Source organism: Papilio machaon, chromosome 11 (genome assembly GCF_912999745.1).
Source record: "Papilio machaon chromosome 11, ilPapMach1.1, whole genome shotgun sequence".
Lineage (NCBI taxonomy): Eukaryota > Metazoa > Arthropoda > Insecta > Lepidoptera > Papilionidae > Papilio > Papilio machaon.
This window is the reverse complement of record NC_059996.1, coordinates 1,607,639-1,624,396: the sequence shown is the minus strand read 5'-3', so window position 1 is coordinate 1,624,396 and position 16,758 is coordinate 1,607,639. Positions and strand designations below refer to the sequence as shown.

The following is a 16,758-nucleotide window of genomic DNA, read 5'->3' as shown; positions in this document are numbered from 1 at the left end:
GTGGTAATGCAATTAGTGTTTATGTGAAAACAGCTTTTAAATTGATATTCTAGTGTGTAAGAATAATAAAAAACCTATGTAGCCTGCGGTTAAGTTGTGACAACTACAAATTATCACTTCGCTCGTCGATCAAAAAATCGACATTTCCGTGCTTCCAGGTCAAAACACTTTAGTGTAACGACGGTGTTAGTGAAAGTAATTTTTATAACTTGACGAGAGAAATTTTATAAGGTTATAAAATATTATCAAGCTTAATAGATTTAATCATTACTACCTATGATTCATTTTTCCCATACTTTTACTTCCTTGAAGCTAAATATTCATATTGCTTATACAAATAGTAACTTTAATGTAAATAATTAACATTAGATAAAGAAATGTACTTCATTTGTGGCCATCATACATCATGGCAGGCCTCCAGTTTTATATTTTTGGATAATGCCAAAGAGTATGTAACTATTTCGCTAGTATACTACGAAGTAGTTACATACTCTTTGGTATTTCGTAGTTTTGCGTTGTATATTTTAGCCAGGCCTCCCACAAGATAGAACGATGGACTGGTCAAGGTTGCGGCAGTATCCTGGATGCGGGTTGCAAAGAACCAATCAACGTGGCGATCTTTGGGAGAGACCTATCGCCAGCTGTGGGCGTTACGAGGCTGAATAGATACATAGAAATGTATTTCCCTTTAATTAATTTTGATGATATAACTTTATGTATTTTTTCTTTGATTTAAATTAATTCATATTTTGACAAAGTTTTTTTGGATCATTATAAACAACTAGCTTTTGATGTCCGCGTGGTTGAGTGAGTAAAACACTTAGTAATTAGTCTATGTGTTCTTTCAAACTATGCCCTACATCTATGCCAAATTTTATCAAGATCCGTTGAGCCGTTCCGGAGATACCTTCAAACAAACATTCATCCATCCATCCAATTATTTGCATTTATAGTTACACTGTGTTAAAATAAAATGTGTTTTGTACAGAATATATTGTTAGAATAAAAAGTGATTCTTGTCCAAAAACAAGGTTATCTTCCTGTTCTAATATTGTACGTAATTGAGTTTTGTTCATTGAATTTTATAAAATACAAGCAGATTTAACCTCAAAGGTAAAGGTTATGCAGGTTAACTGTCTTTTATATTAAAGTTACTGTTAATCGGATTATATTTGCTAGTTATATTTTTAGGTCTTGTAATATTAATCTTTAAAATGTAATACACAATTTTTTTTAGATTCCTTATAGATTTTGCAAGAATTATATTCCATCCACCCATCCATCCATTCAGCCTCGTTTCGCCCACTGCTGGGCATAGGCCTCCCCCAAAGATCGCCACAAAGATTCGAATTATATTGCCGCTTTTAAACTACGAGTTTTTACAAATGATATATAACTATCCGTAGATTATAATATTAAATAGCAAAAAGCTTAATTCGGTATGTAAAAACGTGATCTGACAATATCTAGTTTGTTTAGTAAAAGTCCTAATATGAATTTAAAAACTTTAATTTTTACTTACAAAAAAGGCCAGTAAATTTTAATTAAATTTTACTACAGGATGTTCAATTTGTAGTTTTATAGATTGGTATAATAAAAATATATCTTATACTAGATTCATTTAAATCAAGTGAACAGACAAGAGCTTATTAGCACTTTAGCATCGGATAATGTTCGACTTGATTACTTGAAGAAATTGTAAGTGGTCTATAAATCGACCTTTAAATAGTTTATCTGATAATTAGTTTAGTAAAGAAGCTTAGGTATCTGTAATGGTTAATTTAACAGCATTTTATACTCTATTTCAACTCACCTAATCGATCAGTTTAGTAATATAAATTGAAAATTTACTTTTTTTTAAAAATTACTTAGAATAGATATTATAGAAAGAAGTGTAAAAAAAACAAAAAGGAAGAAGAAACAAATAAAGGACTAAAAATAAAAAACAACACCTTTTATGCTATTATTAATATGTTTTAATATTTTACATTACCTTATAATTATAAGTATAATGATAGTTTTAAACTTGTGACCTCAACTTTCACAGGCTAGTCTACGTCAACATGAAATAGTCGTCAATGTTTCACACAATATACGTGACAAACTTCGTCTGCTCAACATAAATTCAAAATGTTCTCTCGTACAAGTAATTTTAACTCAACGTTCGCCATAAATATATTTCTGTACACAGAATTCGAAATGGAACAGTAAGCTAATGTGAAAAGTTTTCAGTTTTATTACGTAACTGTGCCCAATAGTTTCACTCATCCTTTATACTTCTCGCTAAAAGTTATTTTCCTTTCTGCTAGCCTCCCATAGATCGTAGCGTGATGGTAAATAGCTTATAACATTCCTTATTAATTAAGCTGTCAATAGTAAAAATAATTTATCAAATCGAATACGTAATTATTGAGATATGCACTTTCAAACTAACAGATAATTTTATATGTAGCATAGAAACTGCAAATATATGGGCCGTACGTGGGGTATTATTGTGTTGGTTGGAAATTGTTTTGGATTCACTTCGAGATAGCCTTCTGAATAGTGAGTTTTAGAGCAAGCGTGTATAAAATACATTCTTGTGAGAGAAAAACTATTAACTTCATGAAGAGAAAAGTAAATAAAAATAAAACTCAAGGCTTTATTTATGACAAAACTGTATAAAATAGTTGTGCCGATGCGTCTTTGTTTTATATTTAGTTATTTTTATACACTGTTTAAACAATTATTTTATTAATTTTGTAATGACTTCATTCCTTCTTAATTTATAAATACATTTTAATTTTCTGTATCATAAAACTTGTTTCAAAAATTGTCATTACTGAATTAAATGAGTACAGTCGTGCAATGAAATGTTTCGCGTAATTTTATGCAGTTTAAAGCGACAGCTGTTATGTGCGGTTGACAGAGCATGCGTGAAGCTCGTGCGAAGCGTTGTTAATATTTAAATTAGTTCAGAAATGTTGATTAACGCGCAGACTGTGACGTCATGAAAGTTCATTAAACTTTGTAATATATTTAAATCAAATAATCTTGATACTTTTAATATCGAACCACACATGTGTTGCTGGATCACGTAAATATATTATTTCTTACGGTTAAAGTTTAGAGGTGCAATTATAAAATGTTTTTAGTTGTTTCATATCTTGTAAAGACGTATATTAAATTCAACTATTACGTGATGTGTTGGTAAAACTCCGTTGCATGCTTCAAAGAAATCCTCAGAGACTAGTTTTTGCCCGCGGCCGCGAATGCGCTCCTGCACTCGGTGCATTTTTTAAATTTCCTGCTCCAGGATGTACATTTCTTGAACAAGTATATAACATATGGAAGGATTGAAGACCATTTAGTCATCCGGTGTAAGAATTTTTTTGTTACAATTAACAGAAAGTGTTCACGTGATGAATCTTTTAGTACAAATTGTTGATTAAAGAAAATGTTTATTTTAAGATTTAGTATTCGTATTTAAGTATTTTGTAATATTTTTATAGTCTATGTCGTTCAGGGATAATGTAGCTTTCTAATGGTGTAAGAATTTTTCTAATCGGTCGAGTAGCTTTTGAGTTTATTTGTTACAAACAAAATAAATTTAAATCTATCCTCTCTAAAACAGTAGTGTCGATAAAATTGAATTGAAATTAAATAGGTTAATACTTTAAAAAATCGTAATAAAACTGTCAACTTATTTCCAGTCACTTTATAAAATGACAAAATGTCGTGCTTGAAATATATTCGAGAGTTACCGTTAACGAGAGTAAAATGGATGCGAGTGACAGGTGACAAGTGGGCCCAAGTTGCATTTACTTTGTCATAGCTTGTGGGCGCTTCGCTTTCGCTCGATCGAGCGTTATGTTTTTTTTTTCTTTTGAATTGTGTTCGCGAAATCATTTTATATTCCTTTGTGACGCTGAGTGTAATTGAAAACTGAAGAATAAGTGATTATGAGAACAAAAAAAGTATGTCAGTATTAATATCTATTGGCCGTCTCGTTGCCGTTAACAATCGTACATTGTCAACCGACGTATCGTTTTGGAAACTTATTTTATTCCCTGAGGTATCTTCAATCAAAAAATGTCATTCATAAAGAACTCTCCAATATAGACTTTACGAATAGTAGTCAAAAAAATGTTTTAGAAATAGCTGGAAAAAATCTAAATTTATCTTATATTCTTACAGTATCCTATGAATGTTTTTATACATGTGCACACACGTTCGTGCTACGCCCTGAGCCTCCGCCAATCGACTAAACTACACTGCAATTATAATTAAACCGACCGATCCCTATAACGAATCCGTGACATTAATAACCGTGTCTAAAGTAGCCCTAATAAAAAGTGAAAACACTTCGCTTACACCGGCCACACACGTTAGGTATTACTTGATGATTAAAACTGCAGACATAACGTATAATAGTACAGCATAACTGTTCAGTTCTAACATACTTGCTTAAGTTTACCTTTTGGTTATGCATTTAATTTTAAATCCTAACGTGTGTGGCTGGTTTTATAAGGTACACGTGTTCGGAGATATTGCGAAATGTACGTACGAGTATGTGGGTTTCTTCATACTTATTATTACACAAAGCCGGGATTTGTGCGTCTGTCATATTTGATACACTTCGCTGATTTTTATTAGATTATATTTTATCTGTGGGAGGTGCGGTCTTTGTATAACCCACGGTTCTATTTAAGCTGGTTGTAAAGGAACTTTTATGTCAGAATTAATATGAGAAGAACTTTTTATTTCGTTATCTACACTAATAATATAAAGATTTATATTTTTCTACGTTTGAACTGTATAAACTCAAGAACTACTTGATTGATTTTAAAAATTCTTGCACTAGATTAGATTGCTACATCTTCCCTCAGTAACATAAGCTTGTATAAAATAATATAACGCTACTTCTATAGTTGCAAAAGGTTATGAAAGTTTTTAATTTACTAAATTAAATATAATCATTTAGTTTGGCCATAAGCTAATACTAGAATTGCCAATTCGTAATATTGGACTACTCTTCTGAGTTCTCTTTCGACACATTACTTGTTAAAACTCGGGATTTCATTTTGACATATTAATAAAAAAATGAAATTGCCACCAAAATTTAATAGACTTATTGCTACGCTACGCCTATACCAATTAAAAAGTTTCGTTGGAAATTTCATAGCAAGCAGTTATTTTCAGGTCGTTAATATTTTCATAAAGTTTAAGGGAGGGTACGAAAATGCGACAAGCTTGAATTTCACAGTTGCTTTGTTAGGGGAGTTTTATTCAAAACAACTTGCAAGTTACGGTATGCTAGATTAAACTTTTTAAATTAAGCTAGCGTGGTTCGCAACTGTTAAGTTAAAAAATGTAAGTACCTAGTTGGATTTTCTGTTGGAATAATCTTTTAAACAATAATATAAAAAGTTATTGTTCATAATCACTTATAACTTAAGCAAGACAACATATGGCTGTACGTGCTGTAAGGATGGCGTCCGTGGGTCCTTTTTTAAAAAAACGATTGATACACTTGCTAAACTACTTTATTGGAAACACTAATACAATCTATTTCTCTTAATCGAATGCACTGCTATTAATCGACTGCTTTTGATGGAATGCTCTATGGACTGCCCTGTCGACTGCCGCGAGTCGGACAGTTTATATATTTCGTGACGTCAATGACGTTTAGTGACGGTTAAGGGGTTTCTGCAAGTGTGGCAGTTATGCCCTACAGTCAACTGTTCATAACAGTGCATATGGAGTTAATCTCCTTAATAATAATTCTTTTCGACGCGATTGTACAAGAGTACAAAAGGTGTTAAAATTTTCATAGTTGGCATACTTGGATATAAATTATCTATTACCCCCTTGTGGTTTTATTTCAGGGGCAATAAATGAACAATCCCTTATTAGTTAATTAATTAGTTAATGTAAATCATTATGAAATGAACTAAATTAGATATACATTTCTAATTATGCATCTTATATCTAAGATTACATTTTGGATGCAGCGAAAGTTAAAACTAATCAAGTTTAACTTTCAACATCTGCAATAATTAGTTTTATATTTTTCTCTTTTATTTAAACCATAAATAATACTTCTATTGTTCAGTAATTTATGATAATAACTAAGCTTTCTCTTCAATTATAAATGCATTCTTTTTTGTGATGGAAAAGGTTTTGATTAGACGAAATGTTGCCAGATTGTAGTGACGGATTTAATTTTTATCAACATAAATACCATCAATAGACGTGAGTTATGATTAGCAAGAATTGGTTTTAACTTATCAACAAGACGGTAATGTTTTTCGTATTGAGAACTTCTTTAGCCTAAATGACTGTGGACCTAGTACGAATACTTAAGACATCGTATCGAAATCGACAAAATTTGTATTTAAATTTGTACAGCGCCCCCAGCGGCTGTAGAGTACACCAAAAATCTCATATTAATTGTGACATAATTGACATATTTGAACATTCGTGCTAGGCCCACTGACTCGATTTTAACGACTGAGGTGTCTTTCTTGTTTTATCCCTAAATGTTATGATTAGAGTTGGTCGTGTTTTTTGGGTTTTAGGTAAGATATCGTAAGACTCTCTCACTTTTAAAAAGTACAATAATTTAGTGCCTATTTTTAGTTTCAGATCAGATATTCAAATGGAAAGTTTTTTTTTTTGAGAATGTTTTTTAAAGCTGTAATTTGTCATATATGATGTAACTATATCCCAACCAGAGAATCAGCAATGAGTAAATTAATTCCACAGAGTCGCGCGATCGTGACCTAAGTACGAATGGGCCCTGATACTTTTTACATCATTACGTGACTTGACAGCTAGTGAAATTAAAAGTGTTAATTTGATGTGACGTAAACGAATTTATTTAATTCAAATGCTTTGCTAGCGTTGTATTTAAACTTAATTACTTTAGCGGTACGTGCAAGATATTTTGTATTGCTCGTTTACTTTCTTTTTTTAGTATTTAATTTATTTTTTTACTAGCTGTCGTTCCCGACTCCGTCTGCGCGAAATTAAAAGAAAACTTAATTAGTAGCCTATGTGTCCTTCCAGACTATGTTCTATGTACGTCTATGCCTCAGTGATATTCATGCAGTCGTTCTGGAGATACCTTCTAACAAACCACCAATAATATTAGTAAGATAAGAGATATGTTATGTTTCAATCCGCAACAAATCATTTTTTTAAAGAAGTTTTAAATTTCAAGACGTAAGTTAGTGTTCATTTTTTTTTTAAATATCGTATATTAGACGACAATGCAAAAGCAATCTTTTCTGCCATTGCGGTCATAAAATTGTTTTAAGAACGAAAGAGTGATAAGAAAAGGGGTATTGGCGTCAACTTTCTATAGCACTTATCTTATTGTCATGGGACGTGAGTCCAATATTTGTTTTTGTCAACTGAAACCAGACGCGCCTCTGTTTATACAAGTTTTAAGGTCGTTTTCACTTTCGTTCGTCTTGCGGCCGAGTGTATCATCGCGCACGAAATTGTTAGCATCGAGTTGAAAATTGTCTACGAATTTAACGTCGTGTAGCAGATCTGTTTATGGACAATAAAGTCACAGATAGTGTTCTAAGAGTCCAAATAACAATTAGAGTTAACAGTTTATGAAAAGGATAATCATTTTAATTATTAAGTTTGTTGTGTTATATATTCCCTTAGTAAATAACAAAGAATTCCGTATATTTAGTTTGCTAGTTTATTTTGTAAAATAGAATCACTCTGCACAAGAAATCATTTTAAATAATAAAATGCATACATAAGAAATATTGTGATTAACATGTCATGTTATTATTGTAATATATAATCAAAAAAACAAAGTACTTTGTGCGTGATTGTACAATTTCAAAAAACGGGACATGCGGTTGGTCGTATTATGTTTTATATTTAGTTTGCTCCTTATATTGAGTAGTTTATCAACGTTTTGCATGTAATTGATGTAAGGAAAGTGTATTGTCGGTATTGTTAAGATACGAAACGCTTTCCTATTGAAAGTCAGACACCGGTACCGAACAATAGGTCGGTCGAAACGCTAATAAAAGAATTATTAATACGCCGCGTTTAGTAATTGAATGGTATTGATATATCTTTTCTCTGGAATCTATCGATAAATCGTCACTTCTCTGTGAACAGATAAGAATCTATGTAGAGAATGGTCGCCTATACATTGTCAGTGGCTACCGAGTTACCCACTTGTTTGAAGCCTCATGAAAAGCTACTTAGGTGCTTTCGCTATCAACATTGTTGTTTGAAGTCTAGTTATATCTAGTACAAGGGATAAAATGGCAGCTAAAGTTGAATGTGGGACGACTTTTGAGAAAGTTTCGAGGCGTTAAAATGAATGCACTAACGTATTTTGACAGGTCCCGAGAGTTCTATTTACAATTGAATATTTATTAATATTTTCAAAATTTAATATTACAAAAATTTATATTTAAAACTATATAAAATGAAAAGTATTATTTTTATAAATTTATTTGTAAATATTAAATTTTGTAATTATTTTTCAATGTAAGGAATGAATGAATGATTGAGTGAATATGCAATGAATGACCTAATTAATGAATGTGTGAAATCTACTTTTAGTATATTGTTTTAGAGGAAAGATGGCATATTAATCTAGCCGTGGCGTGTCTAAACGTCAATTACTAATTTGTCAACTTTCAAAGAAATTATGGTATACGATATGCGTGTCATAAATATTAAAAAATAGCTTCAATTAACTTGGGAGACATAATTATGACGCCTTTGGCGGAATTCTGACCTTATCAATTTACTCTGACGTTTATTGGCTGTTTAAAAATCGGTTTTTAATTGAGATCTCACGACTGTGACTCTTATGAGGTCAACACTTTTCACCGGAGATTAGTTAGATATGTAAACATATTTTATTAATTTTGTTCATATTCCGTCGAATGTCTTTTGTTTTTAATTTAAATTAAATTAAATGTAGACGAATTAATTAAAGAAGAAAAGAATTACATAAGTAGTGAAATCTTACTAATATTATAAACTAGCTTTTACCCGCGACTCCGTCCGCGCGGAATAAAAAATAGAAAACGGGCTAAAAATTATCCTATGTCCGTTTCCTGGTTCTAAGCTACCTGCCTACCAATTTTCAGTCAAATCGATTCAGCCGTTCTTGAGTTATAAATAGTGTAACTAACACGACTTTCTTTTATATATATAGATGCGAATGTTTTGATAGACGTTTATTACTAGGTATTTCCAGAACGGGTAAGTGCTCGATGAAATGTGGAACATAATCTGAAAGAACACAGGCTACCTATGATTCCGGAAATGTGTACAGATCCCATGGGATACGTATGATTCACATATTTTATCAATATCTCTGCAATAGTTCCACGTATCGTACTAAAATTTGGCACTGATATTGCCATAGTCCCAAATGAATGAATACATCCTGATTTTTTTTAATTCTGCGTGGACGAAGTCGCAAAAACTATCTGTAATATTTGTCTATACTACAATAAACAATCCTTAAGTTTAACCAAAGATTATTTAAATTACAATACTACGAATACGAAATAGTCTGAAAACAACCTTAATTCTAATCCGACATTGTAATAAGAGGATAACGTCGACTTGAGTGACATTTCTGAAGGCAAATACTCCCGAAATAACTCAGAGAACAAACTGGATTTACATAAACCAACAAGATTTGTTCTAGCATCATTCGCTTTGAGTTCTCAGCTATGAAGAACACAAATTTAGTTATATATCAATCTAAATCCTTAGCTTCTCGCCGCATTGAAAATTTCATGAGCAAATTCCATCTCGCGTAATTCGAGTTTGGAATATTTCTTGTAAATTCATGTCAGATTTTTTGAATGTCGAAGTTTTGATTAAATTTTAATGATGATTTATCGGTTGTCGGGGCTTATTTCGTTTTCGTACCTTTAAAATGGTATACGAACAGTAGAGTTTGAAACAAAGACGATAAGAAAACTTAATTTAATATTAACTCAACGTAATTTCATTTAACTTGCTTTTAATTTGATTTAAATTCCTAATTATTTTTCTATTCTATAGTCAAATTATTTTATATAGTTTTTTGGGACTTTGTTCTAATCTCAAGATTAAAAACGTGTTTAATAAATCTATATCTATATATATAAAAGAAAGTTGTGTTAGTTACACTATTTATAACTCAAGAACGACTGAATCGATTTGACTGAAAATTGGTGGGCAGGTAGCTTAGAACCAGGAAACGGACATAGGATAATTTTTACCCCGTTTTCTATTTTTTTTTTTATTGTTCCGCGCGGACGGAGTCGCGGGTAAAAGCTAGTATATATATATATATATATATATATATATATAAGAAAGTCGTGTTAGTTACACTATTTATAACTCAAGAACGGCTGAATCGATTTGACTGAAAATTGGTGGGCAGGTAACTTAGAACTAGGAAACGGACATAGGATATTTTTTACCCCGTTTTCTATTTTTTATTCCGCGCGGACGGAGTCGCGGGTAAAAGCTAGTAATTAAATAAATTAATATTAAGTTACGCATACTAATTTTGTAGGAACCAGTGAACTTAGCACGAATATTTCTGACGCAGAAAACGGCTTAACGGCTAAGCATAGTCTAGAAGAACACATAGACTACTTTTAAGTTTTCTTTTAGTTCCGCGCATTCAGAGTCGCGGACGACAATCCATGTCATTATCTTTGACAAGACATAGATTTTGGTATCAAAAACCCACGGTTAATGTATCATTCGTAACAGTTATATTGATGCTCTGTCATTGTTACGGACGTATACTTACTTGCATTATCTAAGTGTGTCGGGTCGCACCGTGGCCAAATGACATTTACCTATGAATGAGCCAATTATCCATTCACTTTCATGTTCTAGAACGTTCTTTAATCAGGTTAATAGATGATAAGATCTGGATCAACGATACTCGTAGTTTTACTATCGCAATTGATTGAGTGTGATCTGTGAAGGTGAATGAATTCAATACAAATAAAGTCATTATTTATATAACAAAATAAATATGATAAGATTATTTTTATATCGCTTTTTACTATTAGTAGGTTAACTTTGTATAATTAAGTTAAAAAGTCAAGCCACGGAAAAAATAAATCAAGAAAATTCAATTGTCGCGCGGTGCTTAAGTAATGAAAGCATAAACCTTCACTGACATCCTCAGATCAGAAAGGCATAGGCGACAAACATTCTTACATTGATTTTTATGGATGACCTTTTAAGAATATATAAAAATTAAAAGAATAGAAGTAGGTTTACAGATTACAAGTAACATAAATATTGTGTGGATGTAAGTTGTACACCTAACGCCTATGTACTGATGTGTCGTCTAAATTGGTAATAAACAGACCAGTTTTTTTGCAATTATATATACTGATTTGAGTGAGAGTGGTGTAGCAGGATTGCAAATGAAAGTTGTAATCTGGAGGATGTTTGTGGAAATAGTCTTGATGCCAAAGGAAATAGCATATCAAACATAAATAAGTATACAGTAAAATCATTGTGACGGGACTTTGACGGGAAGGTAGATGTTACACGTGGCAATATAATAAGCTACTTTTTTAATTCTGCGCTGACGAAGGCGCTTGCGATGGCTATTACAGATTATAAATACAGTCAAAATCTGTTATAACGACATCGAAGGGACTACTCATATTGAATCGTAAAAACCGATAGTTGTAACAACCGGTGACAGGTATTAATAGGAAAGATATGTATATAACATTCAGCCAGGACCTTTGATTTTGGTCAATTTAACCGGTATGTTGTTCTAAACGATGTCGCCATAAACGGTTTTGACTGTAGTATAGTTTATTGCGACTATATATTGCTAGTCTCTTTAATCTCGTTATTACTGAATTTAACTGGTTTAAATTTGAGATATTTAGGACGTTATTGTACATATTATCTTACTAATATTATAAATGCGAATCTTTAGATAGATGGATTAATGTTTGATTAAAGGTATTTCTGGAACAGTTCAACGACTCTTGGTGAAATTTGGCATAGATGTAGAACATAGTTTGGAAGAACACATACGAGTATATATAATTAGAAAGATTTTTTATTTCCGCGCAGACGGAGTCGCGGCCAAAAGCTAGTATTATGATAAAAGTCATTTTTGTGATAAGATCTAAATTGTATTATTAGAGAATCCCTGCTTATTATACAAAACGTGAGATAAATAAATAACGCTTATATTCAACAGCTTCATCTTCTTTAAATTATAAAAGCGGCCGAACCAAAGTTTAAATTGCCTAATTTTATATTCCATTTAAATTTTAAATTTTTGCTTCACCTGCGTACGTTACGTTTAATTAATATTAAATCCATTTAAAATTCATATTAAACAAATATTAACTTCGATTAGTTTACATTTGATTTAAAATATTAAGTTTTATGTTTGATATTACAAATATTAAGTTTTAATATCATCAGTGGGTATACAAAAATCTGTAGACATAAATGAAATTGAAGTGTTTGTATGAAATATCAAAAAAGTAATATTTCAAAAACAGGATTTATTTGCATATCTGGTAACGGAATCATAATTTTAAAAAAAATTATCTGTCCGTCTGTATGTTTGTCCACAAGGCCGCGTTTGTTCCGGGTAATCTCCGGAACGGCTGAACTGATTTTAAATCATATTATAAGCTTTTTTTCTGCGCTGACGAAGTCGGGAGCGACCGCTAGTATTATGTAGAATTACTTAGATGAATGAATATGGAAGAGACGAAATACCCAACGAAATTGAAGTCCGTAATCACTGCCTACTTGATTTGTTTATATTTATTTAAATCTGGATTGATATGAAAACTTGTACTTGTGTGCATTATAACTAGTCTCAGTAGTCATACGCTCAACGTTTTAGAGTTTTAATTTCTGTGAGTATCACTCGACTCAACGCTCAGCCTCGTGTTGAGTACGTCAATACTCAACCACTCGACTAATATCAACCGGTCTAGTTGAATCCAAACTTCAAACATCTCACAACTACGTTTTGCATGTCAGCATCGTTAACCAATCGATTTATTTTATTGGGATAAGTTTACATTTCATTATTTGTTTTCGTTATGAGCGCCATTTTAAGCTGCCATCTAGTCGATTTGATAAATGTTTATTTAGTAAAGCCAATTATGCGACAACTGGAGTCAAATTACTTTATTGGAGGTCATGCTTTGCTGGGCAAAGCTAAGGACTTAATGCTTCCTAAGAGTAATTAAGCTATATTTGTAGTTAAATCAGCTATTCCATTAATTAAAGGTACACTTCTGTGATTGGCTACTTCAAGTTAAATTTAAACATATCTCTTTAAGGAAACCAGCGCCAATAAATTATAGAAAATAACTGTTAATTGTCTACAATCACACACAATTCAAATAATTAATTTAACTCTTCTAATACTGCGGTAATTACAATATCTAGAGAATACGGAAGCTTGCGAAATTGTGTTTATAATTTTAAAATGGTTTATTAGCCGCGGCAGTTGAATTGTTATCGCGTGTCTGCAGACAGCGCTGTCAGCGGCGACAGGGGGAGTCAGCAAATATGCCGGAGCGACCGGCCCGGTTGCATTTTGCATTGCCAACTGATTTATATACGGGCACCAAGGATGGAAAACAAACATAGGTTTAATTAAAAAATGTTTTTTAAAATCAAAAAAAAGCTTTCACAACCTCGATTAAGTTGTGCTTATTATAAGCTTGCATTCGAGTTGAAAAGCCAGTAAGTTTAATACCATTTATTCACTAATCTAAAATCGAAAATCAGATATTAAACTGAAACTGTAGAATGTTTATTAAAGTCTGTATATTTTACTAAGTTATTTTACAAGTTAAACTTGAATAAAATAAATATTGTTAAAATTATTAAATTCGCGTTGCTATTTGAAGGTCATAATAAACTGCTCATCCTTGTCAACTGTGTGTCGAATAGCCGTCGGCGTCATCTGACGAGGCTCGCGCATCAGATAGCGCGCTACAAGCTTCAGCAGAGCTATGCGGAGGTTACCGTGCCTGCGCTTGGTGGCTGCAGATAACTATCGCGACACACCATGACTCACAGAGGCATGAATAATGGGTTATTTAGCGGTATAACGCCCCGTACGCTTACAACCCCGCTCGGTGAAAAGATTTTAATTAGGTCAATTCATTTGTACTTTTCTATAGCTTTTAATCCTACCTTTATTATAATAAACCTTAATGCTTTATTACTATAAAGTGTCGATAACATGATATATGTAATATTATAACTATAAACTTCTGCAGTCGAAAGACTGATCACTTTTATTTATCTAATATTAGAAAAAAAAAATTGTACGATACACTCTTGACATTGAAACATTTTTGGCAACAATAGTGTTCGTGTCAGTTGGCCGTTTTCCAAATAGAACAGACATATATATTTTACAGATAAAAGCAAGAAAGGTAAGATTATGCTTCTAATAACGTACTACAACAGAAATAGTGACGGAAATAGCAACTCAACAAACCTGTCCACTTTTATCTTGACGTACAACTATATTTTCTATGTTGCTCGTCGAATGGGAACAACATATATTGTAGGCCTGACTACCATATCGGAGCCTTCAGTGATATATGGATATTGGAATATGCTTTATAATTTTGTACTCCTATATGTTTTCTTAATATTATTTAAGAAATTTGTTTAATACACATATATCATTGTTTTTTTTCAACTAATTTTTATCTATACTTAATATTACAAAGAGGTTAGATTTGATAGTTTGTTTGTTTGTTAAATATCTTTTTGTTATCGTTTGTCAATAAATTAGCTCCGAAACTAATGATTTTTTTTATATCCGCGCGAACGACGTCGCGGGGAATTGCTCTTCCTTTCTAAAATGAAATGTCGTTTGTAAATAATCATTGATTGTAATTATTTTATTTATATGGATATTGTCAGCGTAGAGTTTATTGGTACCAACTGATTGAAGCAGTCCGTCTATGCCCTTATAAACACGTTGTAAAACAAAGAAGCAATAGTTTAGAATAATCATTCAAGCAAAAACAATTGAAAATCACTTTACAAATACAACTTTATAAAAAAACAAACTATAGTTTTTGAGCAACCAATGAAATAACAGACTTTTGTTTTATTTTTCAATTAACCAGTACGATCTATTTAATTCTTTATTCGAAGTTCAAACAAAAAAAAAACGCAATTCTTTTGTCGATGTTCATTCATTAATTTTGTTTACTTTTTGCACTATTGGGTTCCTTTGTACTCGACTAGTTACAGAGAAAGTGACAATAGTACGTCACGATACTGATTGAAAACTCGATACTTCTAGAAAAAGAAAGAGTTTGCCAAATATCGTGCTCGGTTGGCGTGACGCGGCCAGCATAAAATAGCAATGGTGAAAATAGATGTTTTCACCGGCGTCATATCTGTTCGGATAATCTGAACGTCTTACAATTCCAATTAAATTCCACAAGTTTCGCTCAGTGAACGATTTATGAAATGTTCAGTCATTATACTATATGACTACTTGAATGACAGCGGTCGTATTAAGTCTAATTATTAACGATTTAATGGTACAGTATCTCTATTGGCTAGTTGGTTGTTTTGCTACCCTTACTTCATAAGTTTCTTAACTTTCAACTTCTCAAGGTTTTATAAGAGTGAGCCAGAATTTAAAAAAAGTTCGTATCTTACTGATTTATCTTGAGTTTCGACTGCATTTTTAAAACTAAATTTACATCCATTAAGTTAGTAATTACGGTCAAAAAAAAAAGAAAAAAAAAAAACATGTCTCCGAGGTATTTTTGGAACGAAGTTCCTTATCGCGCGTTGTGAAAGGGGGCTAGACGGAAAAAATTCTTACGAAAAGTTGTCACGACACTTTTTTGCTATAGTAACCATGGCAACGACGTGACAATATATAACGAAAATTCATAGGGACTTTGTTCCATCCGGGTGTCCCTTGACACCTCTCAAGTTTTTTCTTTACTATATTGTCGACAATATTTACACAGATTAATATAAAAGTTTTAAGATTCAAAGCATCAAATCCGCATGGCAACAAAATCGAATCGAATCAGTTTTGTTTTCTGTGGATTCGCAGAGCGGCTACTGGAGAGCTTCGTTATGTGCAATTTCTACGCTAAAATCGATTTTTAGGTCCTCTTTAATAACACGCTTGACAAAGATCGACATTTTTTATACAGATTTAATTTGAAAGTTGATTTTAAAACATTGATTAGCATAACTTCTTGTCTGCGCTGTTTGTTTCAAATATTAAAAATAACACTATGTTGTTAGGTTCAAATCATTTTCTATTTCTCTAAATAATATTAACTACTTTTTTACTTAATATTATGTCAGTCATTTGCAATTAATTAATGGTAAAGTTACGATATAAAAGTTTAATGAACAGTGTGAAAGTCAGTGAAATTATGACTCTATAATTATAGTGCATTTTGGCAAACGTCAAACGTGTTAAATTGACACCGTTGTGCTTGGACAAACATTCACCAATGTTTGTGACAGATCTAAAAGTGAAAGCATAGAAAGACGATAAAAAATCCCAACGATAAACTTAGACACTTGAGATGTATCAAGATATCTTATGATACTAGCAATATAGAAAGGTTTTGTTGCAATACATTCTATTGTAACGGAGAAATTTGAAATGTTTGTGTTATCAGATGTCATCCATGTCAATCTGCTACAAATGGAGTCAACGTTTTCTAACGTGGAAGTGACAAATGTCAGTTA

The 16,758-nt window shown here is 31.9% G+C and overlaps 1 protein-coding gene across 2 annotated transcripts in view; it reads left to right on the top strand.

The window, feature by feature from the left end:
- The window catches only part of LOC106718891 (serine proteinase stubble), a 77,707-nt gene that overhangs the window by 14,631 nt on the left and 46,318 nt on the right, over positions 1-16,758 (top strand). The gene's annotated exons all lie outside the window — the stretch shown is intronic.